Source organism: Ascaphus truei, unplaced genomic scaffold, assembly GCF_040206685.1.
Source record: "Ascaphus truei isolate aAscTru1 unplaced genomic scaffold, aAscTru1.hap1 HAP1_SCAFFOLD_404, whole genome shotgun sequence".
Lineage (NCBI taxonomy): Eukaryota > Metazoa > Chordata > Amphibia > Anura > Ascaphidae > Ascaphus > Ascaphus truei.
In genome coordinates this window covers 202102-227130 of record NW_027456735.1, presented here as the reverse complement: position 1 = coordinate 227130, position 25029 = coordinate 202102, and the positions used below count along the sequence as shown (strand labels likewise).

General features: G+C 44.2%; 1 long non-coding RNA gene across 1 annotated transcript in view; it reads right to left on the bottom strand.

Moving 5' to 3' along the window:
- Nucleotides 1-404: 404 nt before the first annotated feature.
- LOC142483965 (uncharacterized) overlaps nt 405-25029 on the bottom strand; it is a 70717-nt gene continuing 46092 nt past the window's right edge. Inside the window, exons 3-4 of the long non-coding RNA XR_012797514.1 lie at nt 10286-10435; nt 405-1529 (exon numbers count right to left, since the gene is read on the bottom strand). This is a non-coding gene — a long non-coding RNA (uncharacterized LOC142483965). The remainder of the gene's footprint in view (nt 1530-10285; nt 10436-25029) is intronic.

The window sequence follows — 25029 nt, the reverse complement described above, 5'->3', positions numbered from 1 at the left end:
AAAAGGATGATAACTACCTTAAATTCCCTTCACATATAGAAAATTCACAGCACATACACAAATAAGCCTTTTGTCATGTAAATATCTCAGAGAAACATTTAAATGTATAAAAACAAATAAAGTTCCATTTTTTTTCAAAGGAAAAAGCTAAACTTTTAAAATGTTTTTTTAACATGAAACTATATATATATATATATGCAGTGGTCGACAAATCACCAAAAAATCTACTCGCCGAACAAAAAAAATCTACTCGCCACCTAGTACCACACGCGTGCTGCTTGGGCCAATAGGAGCTCGCAACAATGTTAAATCCACTCGCCCGTGGCGTGCAAATGTATAGGTTTGTCGAACACTGTATATATGTATATATATATATATACACATATATATACATACATATATATACATACATATATATATATACACATATACACACACATAAATACATATATGCGCATGAGCACACACACCCCTTTTGCTCTGGTAGTGAAGGGGTTAGGAATGTTATGGGGACAAAGCTTTAATTTTGGTTTGTAATTTAATGCCATACTACTAATACTACTGTCTACCAATTCCACTGTCACATTGTAAGATAATTTTGTTGCTGCAAAAGCTCACAGAGAACAATAATTGCTCAAACCGAAATGTATAAAGTAATATATTACATTTGAATACCTTCTCCCTGACACATTTAGTTACCCTTACCTTGCACCGCAGACATCAACACCGACCATTAGCTGCCCATTCAGTGAGAGCACCTCATCTCGCAGTCTTATTTTCCCACATGTAGCAGCCGGACTCTGCTTCTTCAAGTCTGTTATCCAGATGCATCCAACATCAAGCACTGGTCCATTCTGTACTTTCCTCTTCTTCCCTCCCCTGCGTTTTTCGCCATAGTACCCAAATATGGGGATATTACCAAAACGTAAGCCAAGAACTTGTTGATCATCTCCATTTTTGGTTAGGTAAACGGTGCAAATTTCCATGTCTAAGGTTCTCTGGTGGCTCCCCGACATACTTTCGTCCAATGTAAAGTTGAACTGTATGTATTCCTTTACTTTCCGAATAGCGGCAAGATACAAACTCTTCTCTGGTCCATTGGTGTCCACCTGCAGATTGTCCTGCAGCCATTGGTGAAGAAGAGGGAGGTACAATGCAGCATTTTCCTGAGTGATGGGCATTCTGATGGCCCAAGGATTCTAACATTATGTGAAGTATTACTTTAACATTTGCAGCAAGGTGGCCTGCAGTTCAAATAAATGATTCGAGGTGACATACACTCATAGCAAACAGATTTGAACTAAATAGGGATATACAGCTCAGCTCAAGTGATGTCACATTCTGCAGCTTGATAGCGCTACATAAACACAACCAATTACTATGGAGCATTCAGGATGAGGAAGGAAGTGTTGATGAGGAATTCATTGCTTAGCGTCGTTTCAAAGCAGTCTGCATATGACAGATTCATGAATCAGAGTTTCCAAGTCAAATGAGAAAAAAAAAAAAAACATCTTTTGTCACCACTTGTCCTGAAAAATAAATAAATAATAGAATTACCGTACAAAAACATATAATTACAATTATGGCCACTCTCCATATAATTATACTACAATATATATATACTGTATATATATATATATATATAACTATACAATTCAGATAAGGACTCATTTACTAGCTCTTCCTCCAAAGGTGTACCCAAAAGTTAAAGCTTGAAAAAACTAAACACAGAAAACTTCGACACAAATGTAAGGTGATCATATACAGTAGTCACAATTTTGCATAAGCAACATGCTCAGTTTCAGTTTTTTGTAATCATATCTTTTTTCAAAGTTTTTATTTGGCATCAAAGTGTATAAAAATACCAATTGAGTATACATACATACTGTACATAACAGTGTGTGTGTGTGTGTGTGTGTGTGTGTGTGTGTGTGTGTGTGTGTGTGTGTGTGTGTGTGTGTGTGTGTGTGTGTGTGTGTGTATATGTATATATATATATATATATATATATATATATATATATATATATATATATATATATATATATATATATGTCTCTGGGATATATATTTCTATGAGGACAAAATGCATAGGTGGGTTTAAGTTACTAAAAAGGATCTCAGAAGATTTTTCTAACCAAAAGGCATAGGGCCATACTTACTAATAAAGGAAGCAAAGTCTGCCGTATACAGGCATATGAACCACATCATTTCAAGCGCCATCCCAGTTTGAGATATTACATTTGAAAATGCCCTTTACAAAATGATTGCCCTGGAGAAACAATATGCCACTGGGGTTAGCCTAATTCTGATAGCAAATGGAAAGCCCTGGCACCATCATAAGATGACAGTGCAGCTTCCAATTGGGTGACCCAACCGCCATCTTTCTTTTTCTTTTTCTGCACGTAGTGGCAAAAGCAAAAAAAAAAAAAAAATGAATATCCGGTCAACCGGGAGTCTTCGGAGCTTTGAGGGCCACAGTCCAGCTCCAGAGAAACCCCTGGTTCATATAATAGTAAATAATAACTACTAGAAAGCCGGGCTGCTACTTTATTACTAATACAGTAACGCAGCAGGCCTCCCCCTGCCCTCACATATTCATTGAAGACTTAGAACCAGAGTGGAACCACACTATTATTTTTAGCTCCAGGGACCCAGTCAGTGTCGTCCGCGGGGCAGAAGCTGATTTGGTGGCTCGTGATATCCCACATGGGAACAGAAACACCAGCAACTAGAAGGGAAAGTATCTCGGGGTCCACACAGCTAAAAGTAGCAGGGTTCAGTGCTAGAGGTACCCCCAGGTTTTAACTCCGTAAAACAAAATATGGCCTTATACTTGTGATAAAGAGCTTCTATAGAAGAAAGTTAAAGTGAAACATTATAAAACCCGTTTCAGTGATGCATGCATTGCCTTTTAATTTTGCAAGGTACAGTGTTGATGTTGCATGTAAAGCAAGGGTCTCAAACGCAGTCCCCAAGGGCCACCAACAGGCCAGGTTTTATGGATATCCCTGCTTCAGCATAGGTTTCTCAATCAGTGGCTCAACGACTGAGCTACTGATTGGGCCATCTGTGCTAAAGCAGGGATATTCATAAACCTGGCCTGTTGGTGGCCCTTTGGGACCGAATGTCAGACCCCTGATGTAAAGGATACCTGCCTGCTTGCTACACTTGAAGGACCACGTAACATGCAATGTATTCTATTGTTGATCTAATAACCGTATAATATAAACAGGCTGAAAAACAGGTTACATTCCTGAAGTTGAAACGAATATTTATCCGTTACAGTAACATATGACGAACCTGGAAAGTCATGGGCCCTGCAACGCTAGAGTCCTTACTGGCGCGACAGGTACGTCATGTCAAAAACATAGGTGGAGCCCCCCGCTACTTCCGTTTCCGTCAGCCAAGGGGCATTGCTGGTTATGTGATCGCTGCTGAATCCATCACATGAGCTCAAAGTGTCCCAGAGTTCTGCTGGTAATCTGGTACTGCCTGACCTCCGGCACTGAAAAGGTTAATCTATTCACCACATCACTCACCATTTGTTTTATTGGAGATGCGTGCATAGATCCTCCAGTGCGTACAGAAAAACGATCACCGTTTTATATGGTTAACCAAAATCATCCATTTCCTAATTTTAAAATTATGCACCGACGGTCTCGAGATACTTTTGGTTTCTCGGCCAATTTAAAACCACACTCGGCTTCAGATGTCAAGAGTTCAAGATGAAAAAAAAAACCCCAAAGCAAATGAAACAGATCCGCCACGTGAGACATACACTGTGGTATCTTAAAATATGTTCTAACTAAAGACAAATGTGTGACTTAACTGGCTATATGACTGGACATACTGTATATTGTGACAATGTGTGATCACAATGCAGAACAGCTCCAGGCCTCTTAAAGATTAGGGCCCATATTCACTAAGCAGTGCTATTCCACAAGACACTGCATTGCTCATTCCGTTGAATGGGCTGAAAGGTATCTCATAGCACCTAGGCTCATATTTACCATGCGGTTCTATGCTACAAGACTGCGTGCTGGCACCTCCCTCCTGCACCGGGTTACAGCACGCACATTGAAGGTGACCGTGTTCACAGTGCAGGTTCAACGGATTATTCTGATCTTTCATAACGGGAAGATGTTGCACAATATGAATACAAGTTGCACAGGTGCCTTATTACTTGGGTGTTAAGAGTCCATAGCAGACACTTACTGACATTTAGAGGGACCCATAACTATCATTCATAACGTCTTCTTAACTACTCAAGGTCAAAACCCCTCAAAAGGATAGAGATACTTGGTTCTGCATTAGAACACATTCCTATATTATGGAAATACAATAGACACACAACTAACCCACATTTTGATATGACGCAGGGAGCTAGATGCTAGGGCACTGATAAGATTAAGTTATGTTTTTAACCATGTTATCAAAAACGGTCTTTGTATACTGTAAGTGGGTAAAGGGCACAATTCAATTGAATCAGGAGATGAAATTCAGATTTTCTTCCAATAGGTTAGAAGTATAAAATACTGTATATGATAAAAGATCAAATATTACAATGTATTTGCATGACAATGTTGAACGCTACTGTGACAGGGTGAAGTCAACCCCTATCAGTTATGCCTGGGAAACATATGTCTGAGTGCTGCATCCAGCACTCAGAAGGTTAACTCAGGAGGAAGATAGGTAATCAGGATGTAAGCTGACACCTGATAGCCAGCAAGGTAGAAAAGGATCTTGTTACTGGCAGTAGCTGCCTGCCTTAGACCAGAGAACACGGCTATGTGAGCTGTTAGCCAGAGGGATTTCACCAAAGTCACTACTTCAACCAAAGTAAGGATTGTTCTTTTGTTTTCCTGACTGCTTAAAGTACACTTATGGTTTAGTTATGGTCTAGCCAGCCAGCCTGCTAGATAGGCCTGGTGTGTTAGTCAGATCTCCCAATGTGGAGCAGGTTTTGTTTTGGTTTGAAGGGACAGTGTACCCGCATGTTATGTTATGTTATGGAGAAATAAAGCCACTGAACGTTTTCATTATCCTGAAACTATGCGTGTGGACTGTTCCCTGACCTCGGCTACAGGCCGTCCTGCCACAGGTGGTGTCAGAAGTGCGATATCGGGCGGCCCCTGTATCTGAAGGGCCACACAGGAAAAAAAATGGAGACCATTTTTTCTCAGTTCCTTGAGCAACAGCTCCAGCTAGCAGAGAAGCAAGCGGAGCGACAAGCACAGCAAGATGAGCAACAGGCCCGGCGAGAGGAATAGCTACTCCAACTGCTGGCCGAAGGCCCAGCCTCAGGCAGACCAGCGATTCCAAATAACCCACCGGTGATGCTGCCTAAAATGAAGCCAACCGAAGACCCAGAGGCATTTCTCCTCACTTTTGAAAGGCTAGCCACGGCCCACGGCTGGACAGTTGATCGCTGGGTAACGACTCTGGCTCCACTCCTCATAGGAGAAGCTCAGGCAGCCTACCAGGCTCTTCCAGCAGACGAGGCCATGGACTATCAGCAACTAAAGGCTGCTATTCTGGATCGCCTAGGCCTCACTCCAGAGACCTACCGACAGCGGTTCCGGACAGTCAAATATGCAAACAGAGACCGACCCCGGGTCGTAGCACACCGCTTAGTAGACTTATGTACCAGGTGAATACAACCGGAGAAGCATACCAAGGCAGAGATCCTTGAACAGTTTGTGCTCGAGCAGTTCATACAGATACTGCCCCCCTCCTCCCGCTCCTGGGTAAAAAGTCATGCTGCATTTTCCCTGGATTCAGTGGTTCGCTTGGTGGAAAACTTCCTTGGCGACGACACCCAACAGGATAGCTGGGAACGGTCCGTGCAAACACGAGTTGCTTCAGGTGATGCCAGAGGCAGGAGAGCAGACAATCGAGGGGTCTACAACCCACCAGCTCGGGAGATCCAGTCAACTCGATCGGAAGACCCTTTCCCATCTCGGAGGGTTCCTGGTACAAACTCCCGCAGAGTTGCCAGTCCCGGGTCCGAGGCCATTGGATCACTCAAGGGAGGCCGACAACCCACAGTATTCCCCAAGAACCTGGACTCCCGTCACCCATCCGGTGGAGAGGATACCACCACCAACCAGAAGGGAGGATCCCATCCAACAGCGGAGAGGTCCCAACACCGAACCCCGTCGAGAGCTTCCGCTGACGACCGAGTTTGTGGACTCCGGAGATGATGAGATGGACTATTCATATGGTAGAACCACTGCCACAGCTTCTCTCCGAGGGGACCACAATCCGTGGTTAGTCCCAGCATCTCTGGAGGGGAAAATAGTCAAAGCCATGCTGACTCGGGATCTGGAAAAACCCTGATCCTAGAGGGCCTAATTCCAAGCCACAGACTATCCTATGACTCTCCGTGGAATATCGAGTGTATCCATGGGGATACAAAGAGATACCCGACGGCGAACATTCTACTGCGTATCAAGGATCAAGAGGCTAGCCTGCTAGTGGGAGTTGCTCACTGGCTACCTGCTCCTGTTCTACTTGGCCGAGACTGGCCCTACTTCGAAACATTGTTGGCCCCTACTCCTACGGAGCCTACTTCTCTGGTACCGGAGAAGCCCAGAGACTTGTTTCCTTTTTCCCCAGAGATTTTCCCCCGTAGACACCACGTCCCAAAGACACGTAAACAGAGACGGGTGGAAAAAAAGGACTGGTTAAGAAAGGCTGGGACTCTTGGTAACATTAGTCAGCCTAAAGGACTGCAGGTCATGGCCGGAGATGACCAGGGTGGGGAATAGATAGATACTGGAATTTTGCCAGACCTGGATCTTCCTGACTTCCGTCAGAGGCAGAGGGAAGACCCAGCTCTGGCTAGACAATATGAGAAGGTGGTACAGGTCAACAACAAGATAATGGATGAACAAGGTGTAAGAGTGTTTCCACATTTTGAACTGTTGAATGATATCCTATATCGTGTGAATAAGGTTACACAACAGGGGAGGTCATTCGACAGATGCTAGTCCCTAAAGGGTTGATTAAAACAGTGTTCACTCTAGCCCCTACTCTCCCATGGGGTGGTCATTTGGGCAGAGATAAGACCACGGACCGCATCTCGTCCCCGTTTTACTGGCCAGGCATACATAGTGACATCATGAAACTATGTGAGACGTGTCCTGAATGCCAGTTAACTAGCCAAAAAGGACAGAAGCCAGCTCCCTTGGTCCCTCTGCCCTTGGTAGCCGTCCCATTCGAGAGAATTGGGGTAGATCTGGTGGGACCTTTAGAACCCTCTGCGAAGGGACATAAATTTATTCTCGTTGTTGTAGATTATGCCACCAGATATCCTGAGGCCTTCCCTCTGAGATCAGCCACTGCTAAACAGGTTGCTCACAGGCTGTTAGAACTGTTCTCTAGGGTAGGACTTCCCCAAGTAATGTTAACTGACCAGGGAACAAATTTCATGGCAAAGTTAATGCAGGATGTCCTGAAGTTATTGGAGGTAAAATCCATCCGGACCTCAGTCTACCATCCTCAGACTGATGGATTGGTAGAGAGGTTTAACCGTACTTTAAAAACCATGCTTAGGAAGTTTGTGGACACTGAAAAGCGAGCTTGGGATGAACTTCTCCCTTTCCTGTTGTTTGCGGTACGAGAAGTTCCCCAATCATCCACAGGCTTCTCCCCATTTGAGCTCCTATATGGATGCCAACCTCAGGGTATTCTCGACCTACTGAAGGAATCCTGGGAGGAGGAGCCCTCCCCCTCCAAGAATACCCTTCAGTATGTCATAGACCTTAGAAACCGCCTAGACATGATATGTCGGTTTGCTAAGGAAAACCTCAAATCTGCGAAGAACGTCAAGAGAGGCAACACAACCAAAATGCCCGCTTGAGGGTCTTCCAACCTGGGGACCAAGCGATGCTACTACTACCGACATCAGAGAGTAAACTCCTTGCGAAGTGGCAGGGTCCTTTCCAAGTTCTCCACCGCATCGGGGAGGTGAACTATGAGATCTCTCAACCAGGGTCCAGGAAGGGTAAACAAATCTACCACGTAAACCTCCTGAAACCCAGGAAAACGATGAGATCGCTGTTCATCCACCCTCGGGAAGGAGAGACGGATTTGATTCCACAGCCTCCAAAGGGTAGTACGTACAATGACCATCAGGTTCCCATGGGAGGGCAGTTAACAACGGAACAAAGGTCAGACCTACTAGAATTATGTGACCAGTTCCCAGATATTTTTTCTGAGCTGCCAGGCAGACTGATTTAGTGTCCCATAGGATTGAGACAGAACCTGGCGTAAAAGTACGGTCCCGTCCCTATAGATTGCCAGAGGGCCGAAAAGACCTGGTAGAGAGGGAGATAATAGACATGTTGGAATTGGGCGTGATCGAGGAGTCCCACAGCGAATGGTGTAGTCCTATAGTGTTGGTCCCTAAACCAGATGGGAAGGTGAGGTTTTGCGTGGATCTGCGGAAGGTAAATGCTGTATCCAGATTCGATGCATACCCAATGCCTAGGGTGGATGAATTGCTTGACTCTCTTGGTAAAGCAGAGTATATCTCCACCCTAGATCTCACGAAAGGATATTGGCAGATACCTCTAGCGGAAGAATCCAAATGCAAAACTGCCTTCGCCACCCCTCTTGGTTTATACCAATTCGTTACTATGCCATTTGGGTTACATGGGGCTCCAGCCACATTCCAAAGGTTAATGGACAAGGTACTACGACCCCATAGGGCATATGCCGCGGCCTACTTGGATGACATTGTCATCTATAGCAGACACTGGCAGTCTCATATAAAAAGGTTAAGGGCAGTCCTAACGTCCTTAAGAGAAGCAGGGCTCACTGCAAATCCAAAAAAATGTGCCCTGGGTAAATCCATTACAAAATACTTGGGCTCTGCCGTTGGGGGAGGGATAGTAAGGCCACTAGCTAGCAAGGTGACCGCCATAAAGGAAGTCCCCACCCCACAGAAAAAGACACAGGTCCGCTCCCTTTTGGGGTTAGCAGGGTATTACAGGCGGTTTATCCCCAATTTTTCAGAAATATCTGCACCCCTAACAGATCTGACAAAAAAAAGTGCCCCGACCCAAGTTAAATGGTCTTGGGAGTGCCAAGACGCCTTTGACATGCTAAAAAAGTGCCTGTCAGAGGGCCCCGCTCTTCGGAGCCCAGATTTTAAAGAGCCCTTCATCATCCAGACGGATGCCTCAGAGGTAGGACTGGGAGCAGTGCTCTCCCAGCAATTTGATGGTGTTGAACACCCCATACTGTTCATCAGCCGGAAGCTGATCCCAAGGGAAGTGAGGTATTCCGTCATTGAGAAGGAGTGCCTCGCTGTAAAATGGGCAATTGAGGCCTTGAGACATTATGTCGCCGGAGTACACTTCACCCTGGTCACTGACCATGCGCCCTTGAAATGGTTAAACACCATGAAGGGCACAAACTCAAGGTTGAGCAGGTGGTATATGGCCCTCCAACCCTTCTCTTTTGATATACAGCATAAACCTGGAAAGGACCATGGAAATGCTGATTTTTTGTCAAGAGAAGGAGTGGAGGGTCGGGAAACATATGTCTGAGTGCTGCATCCAGCACTCAGAAGGTTAACTCAGGAGGAAGATAGGTAATCAGGAGGTACGCTGACACCTGATAGCCAGCAAGGTAGAAAAGGATCTTGTTACTGGCAGTAGCTGCCTGCCTTAGACCAGAGAACACGGCTATGTGAGCTGTTAGCCAGAGGGATTTCACCAAAGTCACTACTTCAACCAAAGTAAGGATTGTTCTTTTGTTTTCCTGACTGCTTAAAGTACACTTATGGTTTAGTTATGGTCTAGCCAGCCAGCCTGCTAGATAGGCCTGGTGTGTTAGTCAGATCTCCCAATGTGGAGCAGGTTTTGTTTTGGTTTGAAGGGACAGTGTACCCACATGTTATGTTATGTTATGGAGAAATAAAGCCACTGAACGTTTTCATTATCCTGAAACTACACGTGTGGACTGTTCCCTGACCTCGGCTACAGGCCGTCCTGCCACAGTTACCCATTACAAATTAGAAGTAGCCATTCGATTATTGCAGTGTTATTTTGAGACTGCGTGATCCATGTGTGTTCAAAATCCCTCACTGATCATTATGTATCATTCACTGGCAATGATTTAATATCAGTTATTTGCTCAGTCGATCCCCAGGAGGCCTCTAGATTTATGCCTGGGGCACAAACAGATTATTTGGAATCCATTCTGTAAAGAGTTGAATAGACAGAGAATTACACGACAACATCATTTTTCTATCAAACCTCTATTTTTCTTACTTGCATTGGAGCCCTGGAATGATTCCTTTATCATCTATGTCATTTCACAAGAAAAACGGTTTCTCGCCATGCACTTCTGTCCTCTCATGTTCTCAATTCTCAGTAAAACGAAGGGTAAACCACAGAAAATCTGGAATCAACGTAAGCCCACTGCAATATACCAACAAAAAAAAAGATTGAAGATGTCATTATCCTAACCATATCCCTATTCATTTGTGGTTTACAAAGCAATGCATCGTGGGAAGATGGCGAGTTGTTTGTCATGCGGTTTTACATATAAAGGTTATTCAGATGGAGCTGAAAATCCTCAGAGTATCGCTTCTTTTAACAGTATACAATCACAATAATAACATCCTAGGCACAGGAAATAATAACGTGCCTGGCTTCTTTCTATAAACTGCTCGATTTATAGCATCTGTAATCTTTTAAACAAAGTAAAACCACTTTTCTGCTATATACTGCATGTGAAAAAATAAGACTGTCCCTTATTTACAAGTTGCTTAGAATTCTTCCATACAGCAACAAAGTTCAACTCACAGAGGCATCTCAATACTGATAACACATTATCCATTTAGCAGTTTGTAATGGTTACTGTATCCAGAGTATATTTAAAGGAGCAACACCTGCACGTTGTTCTATCCATGTTTTTGTGCACATTGCCCTCATTGTATGTATGTACAGTATGTCTTTATTTATTTAGCGCAATTAGTGTACATAGCGCTTCACAGTAGTAATACACGTGACAATCATATAAATAACAAATAATACAAATACAGATCATGGGAATAAGTGCTTCAGACATAAAAGTAACATTTCGTAAGAGGAGTCCCTGCTCTGAGGAGCTTACAATCTAATTGGTAGGTAGGAAGAACGTACAGAGACAGTAGCAGGGTGTCCTGGTAAGTGAGTCTGCAGGGGGCCAAGCTTTATGTATCATGTGTATAGTATTAGCCACGGAGCTACACATATGCTTCTTTAAGCAAGTGTGTCTTAAAGTGGGTCTTAAAAGAGGATAGAGGATGCTAGTCAGATGTTGAGGGGAAGGGCATTCCAGAGGTGTGGGGCAGTCAGTGAGAAAGGTTAAAGGCAGGAGAGGGCTTTAGATACAAATGGGGTAGAGAGAAGACATCCTTGAGCAGAACGCAAGAGTCGGGATGGAGCATAGCGAGAAATTAGGGCTGAGATGTAAGGAGGGGCAGAAGAGTGTAAAGCTTTAAAAGTGAGGAGAAGAATGGACTGTGAGATGCAGGATTTTATAACAAGCCAGGAGAGTGATTTGAGCAGGGGAGACGCTGAGACAGATTTAGGAAACAGTAGAGTGATTCTGGCAGCAGCATTTAGGATAGATTGTAGGGGAGACAGGCGAGAGGCAGGAAGGCCAGACAGCAGGAGGTTGCAGTAATCAAAACGGGAGAGAATGAGGGCCTGAGTCAAAGTTTTAGCAGTCGAGTAACAGAGGAAAGGGCGTATCTTTGTTATATTGCGGAGGAAAAAGCGACAGGTTTTATAAACGTTTTGAATGTGAGAGAGGCGTCGAGTGTGACCCCTAGTCAGCGTGCTTGGGCTACTGGGTGAATGATAGTACTACCAACAGTAATGTGGAAGGAGGTAATAGGGCCATGTGTGGGAGGAAGTATGAGGAGCCCGGTTTTGCCATGTTTAATTTACAGTAAGTCGGCGTAGGGCCATCCAGGTTGATATCGCAGAGAGACATTCAGAAACTTTGGTCTGTACAGCAGGTGTAAGGTCAGGGGTTGAAAAATAAATGTGAGTGTCGTCAGCATAGGAGGTGATATTTAAACCCAAGAGATGTGATTACGTCACCTAAAGAAAGTGTGTACAGAGAAAAGAGAAGAGGTCCCAGGACAGAGCCCTGGGGTACCCCCACAGAGAGATCGATAGAGGAGGAGGTGGTGTTAGCAGAATAGACACTGAAAGTACGATGGAAGAGGTAAGAGGAGATCCAGGATAGAGCTTTGTTCCAAATACGAAGAGTATGAAGAATGTGAAGGAGAAGAGGGTGGTCCACGGTGTCAAATGCTGCAGAGAGGTAATATGAGCAGAGTGTAATGACCTCTGTCTTTGGCAGCATGGAGGTCATTAGTTATTTTAGTGAGGGCTGTTTGTCGAGTGAGCAGTGCGGAATCCAGATTGTAGAGGGTCTAGGAGAGAATGGGTGTTGAAAAAGTGGAGCAAGCGAGCGAATACAAGGCGTTCAAGGAGTTTAGAGCTAAAAGGCAGGAGGGAGACAGGTCAATAGTTAGAGAGACAGGTAGGGTCAAGCTTGCTGTTTTTGAGTAATGGTATAACTGTTGCATGTTTGAAGGAGGATGGGAAGGTACCAGAGTAGAGTGAGGAGTTAAAAATGTGTGTGAGCGTAGGGGTTATAGTAGGAACAAGAGGTTTTAGAAGATGCGAGGGAATGGGGTCAAGATGGCAAGTGATAGAGGGAGAGGAGGAGTTCAGCAGTGACACATCCTCCTCTGAGACAGCAGAAAAAGAGTCAAGGAATGCAGGAGGAGATTTGCATGAAACAGAGGGTATGTTCTGACTTATGGATTCCACCTTTGCCTTAAAATAGTCAGCAAAGTCCTGAGGTGAGATGGAGGAAGAAGAAGAGGCAGCTGAGGGTGGTTTGAGTAGAGTCAAAGACAGAAAAAAGTCGTTGTGGGTTAGATTTGTACCTGTTGATTAGTGAAGAAAGATAGGTTTGTTTAGCTTGAGAGAGGACAGAGTTGAAACAGGATAGCATAAATTTGTAGTGAAGGAAGACACCATGACATTCATTTATGGCACATAATCCTTTATTTAGTTTGACTTTGACAAGTTATGGGTCCTGCTGTGTGCATCACTTTCAGCAGTCACTGCTGAGCAAACTCTATTGGCCCCTCGGTCGGTTGGGCTGTTTACAGACCGCATTCGGGCTTTGGGTGCCATGACTCCCATGACACTTTGCTTTCCCTGCTGTAGTCACGGGACTAGACTCCCTTCAGCAGCTGTACGCGCACACAGTGTAAATCACCGATCGTGCGCGTGCAGTCGCTCCTATCTGCTTCCTCCCTCTATGCACCATGTTTCATGTGCCTGCGCATTCCATTAGTGGCTTTAGCCCCTGCCCGTTCGGGATCACCAGAAAAGACGGGCTGCGCATGCGCCATACGGTTGCTTAGGTTACTGGGACACATTCAACAATAGACCTTTAACATGTGACTCAGCGCGAGGATCATACTGTTGCTCAGCTGTTAGGTATGTGCATTCATGATGACTCACCTGCATTTTCTCGCGCTTGACTTAATTAGTTAATTGATTGTTAGGGCTGGGCTTGCACTTGGGTTAGGGTATATTAGTATCTCATTGTCTGTGGTTCTCTGCACACCCCCCTGAGGAAGATCCCGTTGTGTGGATCAAAACATTGGACCTGTGTGTTATTATATCATTGAATACACTTTTTGTGCTTACATTACTGAGTGCTGTCGCCTTTTTTGCCACCTTCATTGATGGTAACGTATGTAATTGAGAATATATATATATCTCAATCACACTGCCGTGGACTGGAGTTCCCCTACAAGTGTTAATGCAGCTCAGTGAGTAGGCCCCAGGATAGGTACTTGCATTAGGATTAGCTATTAAGAAAGGTTTTACATTTAGAGATGCCTTAACCTGCTTTTGACAGAGTTAAGCAATGAGCTAGTGAGGACCCAAGGACAACCGTTCTGGCTCAAGCACACACTGATTGGTGGGTAGAGACAGGCAGCTTAACTGAATCCCACATATCAAGCAAGGGGACCTTCTTACTTGCTGAAGTGTTTATTTAGGGGCCACAACAATACAAATAAAATGGGGGAAATGGTACTGAGGGAACACTGGGGCATGGGAGCAATGGAGGAAAAGGGGAGCTATGAGGGGCAGTGGGATAATGCAAAATATAGGGATAGGTAACATTCAATAGCTTTACTAGGAGTAGGAGAGATGACTGCTCAAGATGGCTGCCGGTCCTAAAAAGGGCAGCATGATGTGCTAGGCTGATGGAAAATGAAACTGGCCTATACCAATTGGCAAGGGGAGGAAGAGCAGTCCATCCTAAGGTGAAAGGGCAAGGGGGTTTACCAAGGCAACTGGCTAGGAAGCTACAGCGGGAGCAACAATGTTGCAAACTTAGACAGAGGAGCGCTGGCAGCCTGAGAACAGAGCAACATGCAATCTTGCTCCAGGACAACAACTTTGAATAAATAGTCAAGAGTGACCCCAATTCCCCCATTAGTAACCCTATTGCTATATGGGACTATCCACTAACTGTTTAAATTCAAATAATATTCACATTAGTTGGCAGTTATTTATCAAAGCTGCAAAAATAATGTTTAAAAGTGCTAATTAAAAAATAATATATTTAATGTTACATATATCAGAAATATAAGCTGGTGGGACATTTCCAAAATAAAATCTGATTTCTCATCACTGACCACGTAGACTGAGCCACAAATTCACCTTTTGTCAGCAAAAATAATTGTAAATGAAAAAGATCTGTGTGAGGTTGTTTCTCATCAAGCTATTTAAAATAATAAGCTTTCTCCCTCTTATTCAGTAATAAAGCCTGTCCTTAAAGTTTGTCTTTTTCCATTCATATAATACATCAATCAATTGGCTTTATACAGTATCTTAATAGGAATATTTAACATAAAATGTAAAAAAAGACTAAAAACATTGTTTCGAGGGGTTGTCATTTTTTTAATTTATTTTTTAACCTGTTCATGCAACATACTGTAGAGTACCTGCAGTGCAAACACAAAACTGTGCTGTCTGCTACAACCAAAAATCATTTACCTTCTCATTCTTGAAGGAGTTAATTTTACCGAAATAACAGATCCCGCGGTCCCACCAATTGGGCTAAAATATACCAGTGACCTTTTTACATTTAGAACCTAAGTCTGAGTAACAAAGGAGTCATGTGGTTGTATCTTTTGATCAAAACAGGATTCAAGCCTGCCAACCTCATCAAGGTAAAGTAGGTACAGTAAACAAAGAGTAAACAAACACACAGATACCCAGCAAGCTCTCAGAAACCCACCAAATTACCACAATATATATATTGTATACGTGTTAAAAGGAGTGCTACTGGACGTTGCTAATTGTATAAAACAAGAAATAAAGAAGTCCAGAGCAACATCCAATGTGACAAAAATACAGAGTGATAATTATAGAGGTAAATAAGGATTTTAATCAGTTAGTGTTAGGACTTGTGATATTATGGCCATGCCTTGAAAGTGGCTCGCAGGCTTATACACTTTGGCCAAAGGGTTAACCAAATGACCTTTTTTCAAGAGATATATAGGTATTTCACTGTGTATTTTTGTCACATTGGATGTTGCTCTGGACTTCTTTGTTTCTTGTTTTTAAAGTAGGTACAGTACCTACACTAAATATATGTAATTTCTTATTGTCCTACGGACTAAACTTTGTGAAGTATGTGGAAGTGCCCTGAAGGGGTTAAATAAATGAAGCATATGCTTATTTGTGATTTAGTGCAATTAAAAAGCTGGCCAAAGCCAGAGTTATTTTTACCATTAATAAGTTAAAAACTTACTGTACTATGTACATGTAATCCATCTGTACATACACAAACACACTGAAAACTTTTCACTTCCCCAGTGATATTAATAAAACGTCTAAGTTAGAAACACATTGCCATATTCAGATGCCAACGCACTGGCTTTGCATTCATTAGAAAGATTAATAAGTCTTTTTTTTTTGTGCACCTCTTCCGGCACAGCGGGATAAAAAGACACCAACCGCGTCTCTCTCAGTGGAACAGGGCATGCGTCCAATAAGCTTTTACTGGTGGAAACAGCAAGAAGGATACAGCAACCCACTGATAGAATTGTGTGCGAGATTAGGCACAAGACTAAGTATATTAGTAAGGAATTCATGCGTGCGATTTAATGAATTAGAACAGTTTGTTCATAACACAGGGAGCAAACTCAAGTCCTTTACAGAGGTACTACGAGGTTCTTATTTGCAAAATAGAGACCACATGATGCTGCTGAGTATCAGCGAATACGTGTCCTCTTCAGTTCTCTCTCCCTGCCGGGAATTGTGCGGCACTGCGCGAGGTCAACAACTTTCATACCAAGTACCAGGGAGTCTGTCGTGCGCTTCGGTGTAATACACAGGTGTGGAAGGTTATCAGACACTGGAGTAGGTATGAGGGAGCTAAGCAGGGCCACAGAATTGACCGGTGCAGGGGGATAATAGTGTTACATCACCTGCTCCTCCGGTCTGGGACCCACTCTCCTCGCCTACTCCTGCGTGCCACCGTCAAGAACGTCAGGGAAGTGGAAGAAGTTCGGCGCAACTGCGCATGTCTGAAATGAGGCTCCTGGATGTCTCTTCAAACAACTTTATTGTGCACACACAAGGGCTGCACCAACGTCTCCCCCTCAACGCGTTTCACCCTTACACAGAGAAAAATGTGGGACACTTGGTTTTCCAGACGTTCCTACCAAATACAGGGCAGCCCTACAATCGTTTCAAGTGAACTTACTTGGTCTATTATTTATTTATTTTTTGGGCTTTTTTTTTTTTACCAGCTACCTTGGTTTTTGTTTGGCGCCTTCCGATCGCTTGCGTCATTGTAATACAGGACATTAGGCATAATAAAAATACATTTAAAAGAAAAACGATTTAGCTTTTATTTGTAAATGTTTATTTATCTCTGGCTTAACTATTGCAACAATGGACGTGCCACATCACTATTAAGTACAATAGCCTAACCAAAAAACAATAAGAGTCTATTTAATGTCCCATGGTATTTGTCGTTATCCTTAATGGAGGTATTATGGTTTGGTACAAAGTTTTTAAATAAAAGCAGACAAAATGATGCAGAGAAATGGTGTCTAGACAGTACCAGATGGCTTATTATTTTCACTATATTTTGCATTCCACCCTCCTCACGCTTGTCGAACATGCTCATCCTTTATCGCAGGGATGCGCAAACTGGGGGGGCAAGATTTTCATTGGGGGACGCAGCGGTTACCGAGGACCCGCACTCTTCCTCTGTAACTTACTTACCTTGGCTTCAGGCGACCATGACGTTACATGACCCCCGTGGCGTCAAGTAATGGAGGGCGCGAGCACTCTGGCTGAGCAGGTAGGGGGCCGCAGTGCAGAAAGTTTGTGCACCCCTGCTTTATCAAAAACAAGCTTATCGAAGTTACTGCAACCCGGAGTAGAATTTAGAGTTCACTGGTGCTCTATATCTGGTGGCATGGTTTCGGCTCACGCAAAGGGGAAAAATGGTCGCCTGGCAAAGAAAAATACACACACACACAAACTGCTTGAAGTGAGGCGGGATGCCATCCCACTTCTCCTGATACCATCCTGGTACTATAACAGTTACTTCAAGGAGCAAACGGCCTTTAAATAGGGCACATCCTACAGTCAAACCACATGTTTTCCCATCATATTGCGAAATAAGCTGGTCAAGTTCATAATATAAAATGATCAGGTGGCTCCATGATCGACGAATCTACCACGATTAGTAAAAACACTACCCTGGTTTACGCACAGGATGCATGTGGGTAAACCCTCCACCTTCCTTATTTCCGCTCACTTCAAGCTCTGTAGGTGTGTGTGTGTGTGTGTATATATATATATATATATATACACATACATACATATATATACACACACACACACACACACACACACACTCTCATACAGAGTGGTGGATTTATGTATGTGTTTATATAGCGCCATCTATGCACATTGCGCTTCACACCAGTAATACATGTAAAATAATATAACACCGAGGTGGGTAACCCTGTCACCATTCGCCACTTGTGGCGACTTGGCAATCAAAGTGTGGCGAATTGTAGTTTCCCAGCGTAATGGGAAGTGCGGTGGCAAGCACGAGTCCCCCGGCAAGCACGAGTGCCCCGGCAAGCACGAGTCCCCCGGCAAGCACGAGTCCCCCGGCAAGCACGAGTCCCCCGGAAAGCGCAAGTACGCCAGCAGCGGTGGTACTAGTGCGGCGGGGACGGGAGGCGAGTGGAGGAGAAAGAACCAATGAGAGAACGGTGGGGGTGGAGCACACACCCTGGTGGCGACCGCGCCACAGACTGTACGGTGCTGTGCCAGGCAAGGTAAGAAGCAAGCAGCTGGCTCGAGATGAACATGATATTGGGGGGAGGGGGGTGATGGGAAATCAGATGATGGAGGGAAATCAGATGATGATAGATGATAGAGGGAAATGAGATGATTATGAGGGGGGTGAAATGAGATGATTATGAGGGGGGGGGTGAAATGAGATGCAGCCTTTGCTCTTAAGCAGAAATGCAGCCTTTGCTCTTAAGCAGAAATGCTTTTAAGTAGAAATCTTTAAAGTAGTATGGAAGTTTAAAAAGGAAGTTGGAACCATTGATCTGCTTCTCATCTCATCTCATCTCTTGTCTTTTCTCAGGTAAAAACATCTCAAATTGTCTGTGTGTCCTGCAATCCTCATACCCTGCTGTCTATTTAGCTAATTTTAGTTCAATTTAGGTAAAAACATCTCAAATTGTCTGTGTGTCCTGCAATCCTCATACCCTGCTGTCTATTTAGCTAATTTTGGTTCAATTTAGGTAAAAACATCTCAAATTGTCTGTGTGTCCTGCAATCCTCATACCCTGCTGTCTATTTAGCTAATTTTAGTTCAATTTAGGTAAAAACATCTCAAATTGTCTGTGTGTCCTGCAATCCTCATACCCTGCTGTCTATTTAGCTAATTTTAGTTCAATTTAGGTAAAAACATCTCAAATTGTCTGTGTGGAAATCATCCCCCTATTGCCTTAATTTAATTCATCTTTCACACTTGTGCAAGACAACACCCACCTTTGAAAAACAATTTGGTTTAACATCCCTCACATGTGCTAATTAAGTTTGTTGTACCAACCAGGTGACTTTCTAAATGTATATAAGTAAACTTACAACAGCCATTGCTGCTTGCAGCCTTTGCTCTTAAGCAGAAATGCTTTTAAGTAGAAATCTTTAAAGTAGTGAGGAAGTTTAAAAAAGGAATTTCAAAAAGAAGTGGAAAAAGTGGACACAATCTACTGCTTCTGATTCCTGCATTTGAACTACGCTGGAAAGGAGGTTATCATCCCACACTGCACATCTCAACACATTGCTATTGCTGTGATGCCACCTTTACTTTTTCTATTTACTGTAACCTCACTTATTTTCAAATTATGCACTTCCTTCCACCAGCCTCATCATGTCTCTAACTCTATTCATATTTCGCCATCTCTCCTTACTTCACCACTTCTCAGTTCACATGAACTCCTCTCTTACCTGCGCCCTCTGTCACCACACAGTTATGCCGCCTGCACTAAAACACACCCCTACAAATCATCCTCACACATTCTCTTTCTGTCCATGCTTCTCCTCCTTGCTTCTGGGGATATCTCTCCCAATCCTGGTCCCTGCCTTATTTCTACTTGCTCTCGTCCTCGCCTTCCACGTGCAACTTCTACTCCTTCTGGTGTCAACCCCTCCAACCTCATACCCATCCCCTGCCACCCTCCCTCCTCTCTCCCTTTCTCCTGTGCCCTTTGGAATGCTCGCTCCCTCTCTAACAAGTTCCTCTCTGTGCATGACTTCTTTCTCTCTCACTCCCTGCTTCTCTTTGCTATAACTGAGACCTGGCTCACTCAGTCTGACTCTGCTCTGGAAGCTGCCCTCTCCTATGGTGGCCTTTCCTTCTCCCACACTCCACGCCCTGGTGGCAGGGGTGGAGGCGTGGGGCTCCTGCTCTCCTCTCTCTGCCGTTACCGAACCCTTCCTATTCCCCCCTCTCTTGCTTTTCCCTCCTTTGAGGCTCACACTGTCCAGATCTTCTCTCCTCTCCCGGTCCATGTGGCGGTCATCTATCGCCCACCTTCCTCTACTCATCCCCCTTCTGCCTTTCTCTCTCACTTTGAATCCTGGCTCTCTTTCTTTCTCTCCTCAGACTCCCCTGTTCGTCTCCTTGGGGACTTCAACTGCCACATTGATGACCCCTCTCCCTTGGGCTTCCCGCTTTCTTTCTCTAACCTCTTCTTTTGGCCTTCAACAGTGGACTGCAGCCAGCACCCACAAGGATTGCCACTACTTAGACCTGGTTTTCACTAAAAACTTCTCTCTCTCTGATTTCTCCATTTCCCCTTTTCCTCTCTCTGACCATCACCTCATCTCATTTTCTCTCTCTCGCTTCTCTCCATCTCCATCTCGCCCTCGTTTTTGCAGAAACCTGCGCTCTATTAACCTCCCAGCTCTTGATTCCACTTTACGCTCCTCCCTCTCCTCTCTCAGTTCTGCTTCAGACCCTGACAACCTGGTCAGGAACTACAACTCTGCCTTATCTTCCTCTCTTGATCTTCATGCCCCACTTTCTCTCTGCCGTCCTCGCCCTTCTAACCCCAGACCCTGGCTAAACTCCCACACACGCATGCTGCGTTCCTCCACTCGTTCCTCTGAACGCCTCTGGAGGAAATCTCATACGCTCGCAGACTTCATTCACTACAAATTTATGCTATCCTGTTTCAACTCTGCCCTCTTTCAGGCTAAACAAACCAACTTTTCATCACTAATCAACACACACAAGTCTAACCCACGCCGTCTCTTTTCTGTCTTTGACTCTCTACTCAGACCACCCTCAGCTGCCTCCTCTTCTTCCTCCATCTCACCTCAGGACTTTGCTTACTTTTTTAAGAAAAAGGTGGAGTCCATACGGCAGAACATCCCATCTGTTGCCTCCTCCAATCCCACAATGCTTCCCAACTCTCCTCCTGTCTTTCTTGACTCTTTTTCTGCTATCTCGGAGGAGGATGTATCACTGCTGATCTCCTCTTCTCCCTCTACCACTTGCCCTCTTGATCCCATTCCCTCCCATCTCCTAAAACCTCTTGCTCCTTCTATAATCCCTATGCTCACACAGATCTTTAACTCTTCCCTCTACTCTGGTACCTTTCCTTCATCCTTCAAGCATGCAACCGTTATACCATTACTCAAAAAAAGCAAGCTTGACCCTACCTGTCCTTCTAACTATCGACCTGTCTCCCTCCTGCCTTTTGCCTCCAAACTCCTTGAACGTCTTGTATTCTCTCGATTGCTACACTTTCTCAACACCTATTCTGTACTAGACCCTCTACAATCTGGCTTCCGCACTGCTCACTCTACTGAAACAGCCCTCACTAAAATAACTGACGACCTCCACGCTGCCAAAGACAGAGGTCATTACACTCTGCTCATATTACTCGACCTCTCTGCAGCATTCGACACCGTGGACCACCCTCTTCTCCTTCACATTCTCCATACTCTTGGTATTCGGAACAAAGCTTTATCCTGGATCTCCTCTTACCTCTCCCATCGTACCTTCAGTGTCTCTTTTGCTAACACCTCCTCCTCCTCTATTGATCTCTCTGTGGGGGTACCCCAGGGCTCTGTCCTGGGACCCCTTCTCTTTTCTCTCTACACACTCTCTCTAGGTGACCTAATCACATTTTTTGGGTTTAAATATCACCTCTATGCTGATGACACACAAATTTACCTTTCAACCCCTGACCTTACACCTGCTATACAGACCAAAGTTTCTGAATGCCTCTCTGGAATATCATCCTGGATGGCCATCCGCCGACTGAAACTTAACATGGCAAAAACAGAGCTCCTTATACTACCTCCCAAACCTGGCCCTACTACATCCTTCCACATTGCTATTGGAAATACGATCATTCACCCAGTAGCCCAAGCACGCTGCCTAGGGGTCACAACTTGATTCCTCTCTCTCATTCTCCTCTCATATTCAAAACGTTTCTAAAACTTGTCGCTTTTTCCTCCGCAATATCACAAAGATACGCCCTTTCCTCTGTTACTCAACTGCCAAAACTCTGACTCAGGCCCTCATTCTCTCACGTCTCGATTACTGCAACCTCCTGCTGTCCGGCCTTCCTACCTCTCACCTGTCTCCCCTACAATCTATCCTAAACACTGCTGCCAGAATCACTCTACTCTTTCCTAAATCTGTCTCAGCGTCTCCCCTGCTGAAATCCCTCTCCTGGCTCCCGATTAAATCGCGTATCTCACACTCAATTCTACTGCTCACTTTTAAAGCTTTACATTCTTCTGCCCCTCATTACATCTCAGCCCTAATTTCTCGCTATGCACCATCACAACTCTTGCGTTCTTCTCAAGGATGTCTTCTTTCTACCCCCTTTGTATCTAAAGCTCTCTCCCGCCTTAAACCTTTCTCACTTTCTGCCCCACACCTCTGGAATGCCCTTCCCCTCAATACCCGACTAGCCCCCTCGCTATCCACCTTTAAGACCCACCTTAAGACACATCTGCTTAAAGAAGCATATGAGTAGCACTGGATAATCATGGACACATGACACAAAGCTTGGCCCCCTGCAGACGCACTTACTAGTATTCCCTCCTACTGTCTCTGTACGTTCTCCCTACCTACCAATTAGATTGTAAGCTCCTCGGAGCAGGGACTCCTTCCTTAATGTTACTTTTACAGTATGTCTGAAGCACTTATTCCCATGATCTGTTATTTATATTTGTTATTTATATGACATGTATTACTACTGTGAAGCGCTATGTACATTTTATGGCGCTATACAAATAAAGACATACATACATACATATGAGGGGGGGTGAAATGAGATGATGGGGGGATGAAATGAGATGATGAGGGGGGAAATGAGATGATGGGGGGGAATGAGATGATGAGGTGGTGAGATGATGATGAGGGTGGTGAGATGATGATGAGGGTGGTGAGATGATGATGAGGGTGGTGAGATGATGAGGGTGGAAATGAGATGATTATGAGGGTGGTGAGATGATGATGACTGGGGAAATGAGATGATGATGGGGTAGTGGTGGTGGTGTGAGAGGAGGATGATGAGTAGGTGAGAGGAGGAGGGGGGTTGAGAGGATGAGGAGGTTGAAAGGATGAGGGGGGTGAGAGGGAGATTGAGGGGGGGTTGCAACAATCTTGGAAGTCTTATAGACTTTTGAATGAGCATGATCATACTTTGCAATAAACTACTTATTATCAAATAAGTCAGTTTGGTACATTGACAGGAACTACCTGCGGCCTAGGGGCAGGTTTGGGCCTAGTCCTGGAGCGTAACAGGCTCCCCGGACTCTACCTTACTCCTCCATGGCTCCGGATACTCTGCCAAGATCACCTGTGTACCGCAGAGAAAATTCTGTCTCTCTGGACCTCTTCCTTCCGGTCGTGCCAACCTCAAGATGGCGACCGCATTACACAGTCTGAAGGGCCATGCCAACCATAAGATGGCCGACGCAATACTGCTGCTTCTCCTTACTATGGAGCTGTTCTCCCACCCCCCCCCCCCCCCCCCACCCCCAGGACTTAAGGGGGATCACTGCTACGGCTATAATATATTTCAGGGGCCCCATAAATGCAAAGGGTCTATTAACCCTAAAAATAAATTAGAATAAAATTAATATTGGTTTAAATCTTTAGTAACAAAAGTTGAATGTACGTTAAAAGCAACCAAATGTCATGTAAAGAAAAGATGAACAGTTACTCAACAAAATTTCCCAGAACATAATGGTTTAGTTCAGGCCTGCACAACTCCAGTCCTCGAGGGCCGCAAACAGGCCAGGTTTTCAGGATATCCCTACTTCAGCACAGCTGGCTCAATTAGTGGCTCAGGTCATACTGAGCCACTAATTGAGCAAGCTGTGCTGAAGTAGGGATATCCTGAAAACCTGGCCTGTTTGCGGCCCTCGAGGACTGGAGTTGTGCAGGCCTGGTTTAGTTGGTTCTTTCCTTCAACTTAATATCCACACTCCCTGGTTTGTTTATATTCTAGGAATAGACTCTTACACGACCTTTCAATTGTGAGGCGTACTCAAAACAGATTACAGTAGGTACCCTGGCACAAATATTTGTATTATTATTTTTTTTTATTATTTATTATTAAAATTGTTTATTTTATTATTTATTTTTCTACATGTTTTTATTGTGGCCTCATCTTTATCATAGCTTAGGGCCTCGTAAAGTCTTAATCCGGCACTGTTCATACACACATTATCATATTTGCATTGCGTTATTCATCTCCAGCTTATTCTTTTGACACCACCCAAATATCTCACTAATGCGAGCCAAAGAGGAGCAGTGCCTTGGTAGTTTGACACTGAAATCACTTCTAAAGGGAGATCTCGTGCTGTTATTGTTTGGAACCTGCGTATCGGTGCAGGATCGGGAAATAAATATATGATTACTGTACTAGTTGCTGGGAATTCAAATCCTCTCTGGGGAACAAAATGGTTGATGGAAGATCGTTCCATGTCATTTTCCCTCAGAGAACAAATGATCACAATTTTTCAAGAGCCAGGACACACCTCAATGGTAAATACCCCTTTGCTGACACACAGGTCTGAACAATAATTTGTTCCAGTCCCCCCTGGCAGCTAAGGGTTAAAGAAGTGCATTAGCCACTGAAAACCTTTCAATCAATACATAACTTTTACTAATAAATGTACATCTGACAACTACTGCAAAATGTAATACTGCTTTTAAATCTCAAAAGATGTGGTGTGCGCTCATTCCAGTATGTTTTATTTATGTGTTTCTTAATAAGGACTACAATTATCATTTATTTCATGGAATTGGGCAGCCCAGACAAATAAATACAAATGTACTAAGATTAAACCCATAATCCAAATAATGTTGACCAAGAAGAATGGAAGAAAACTAG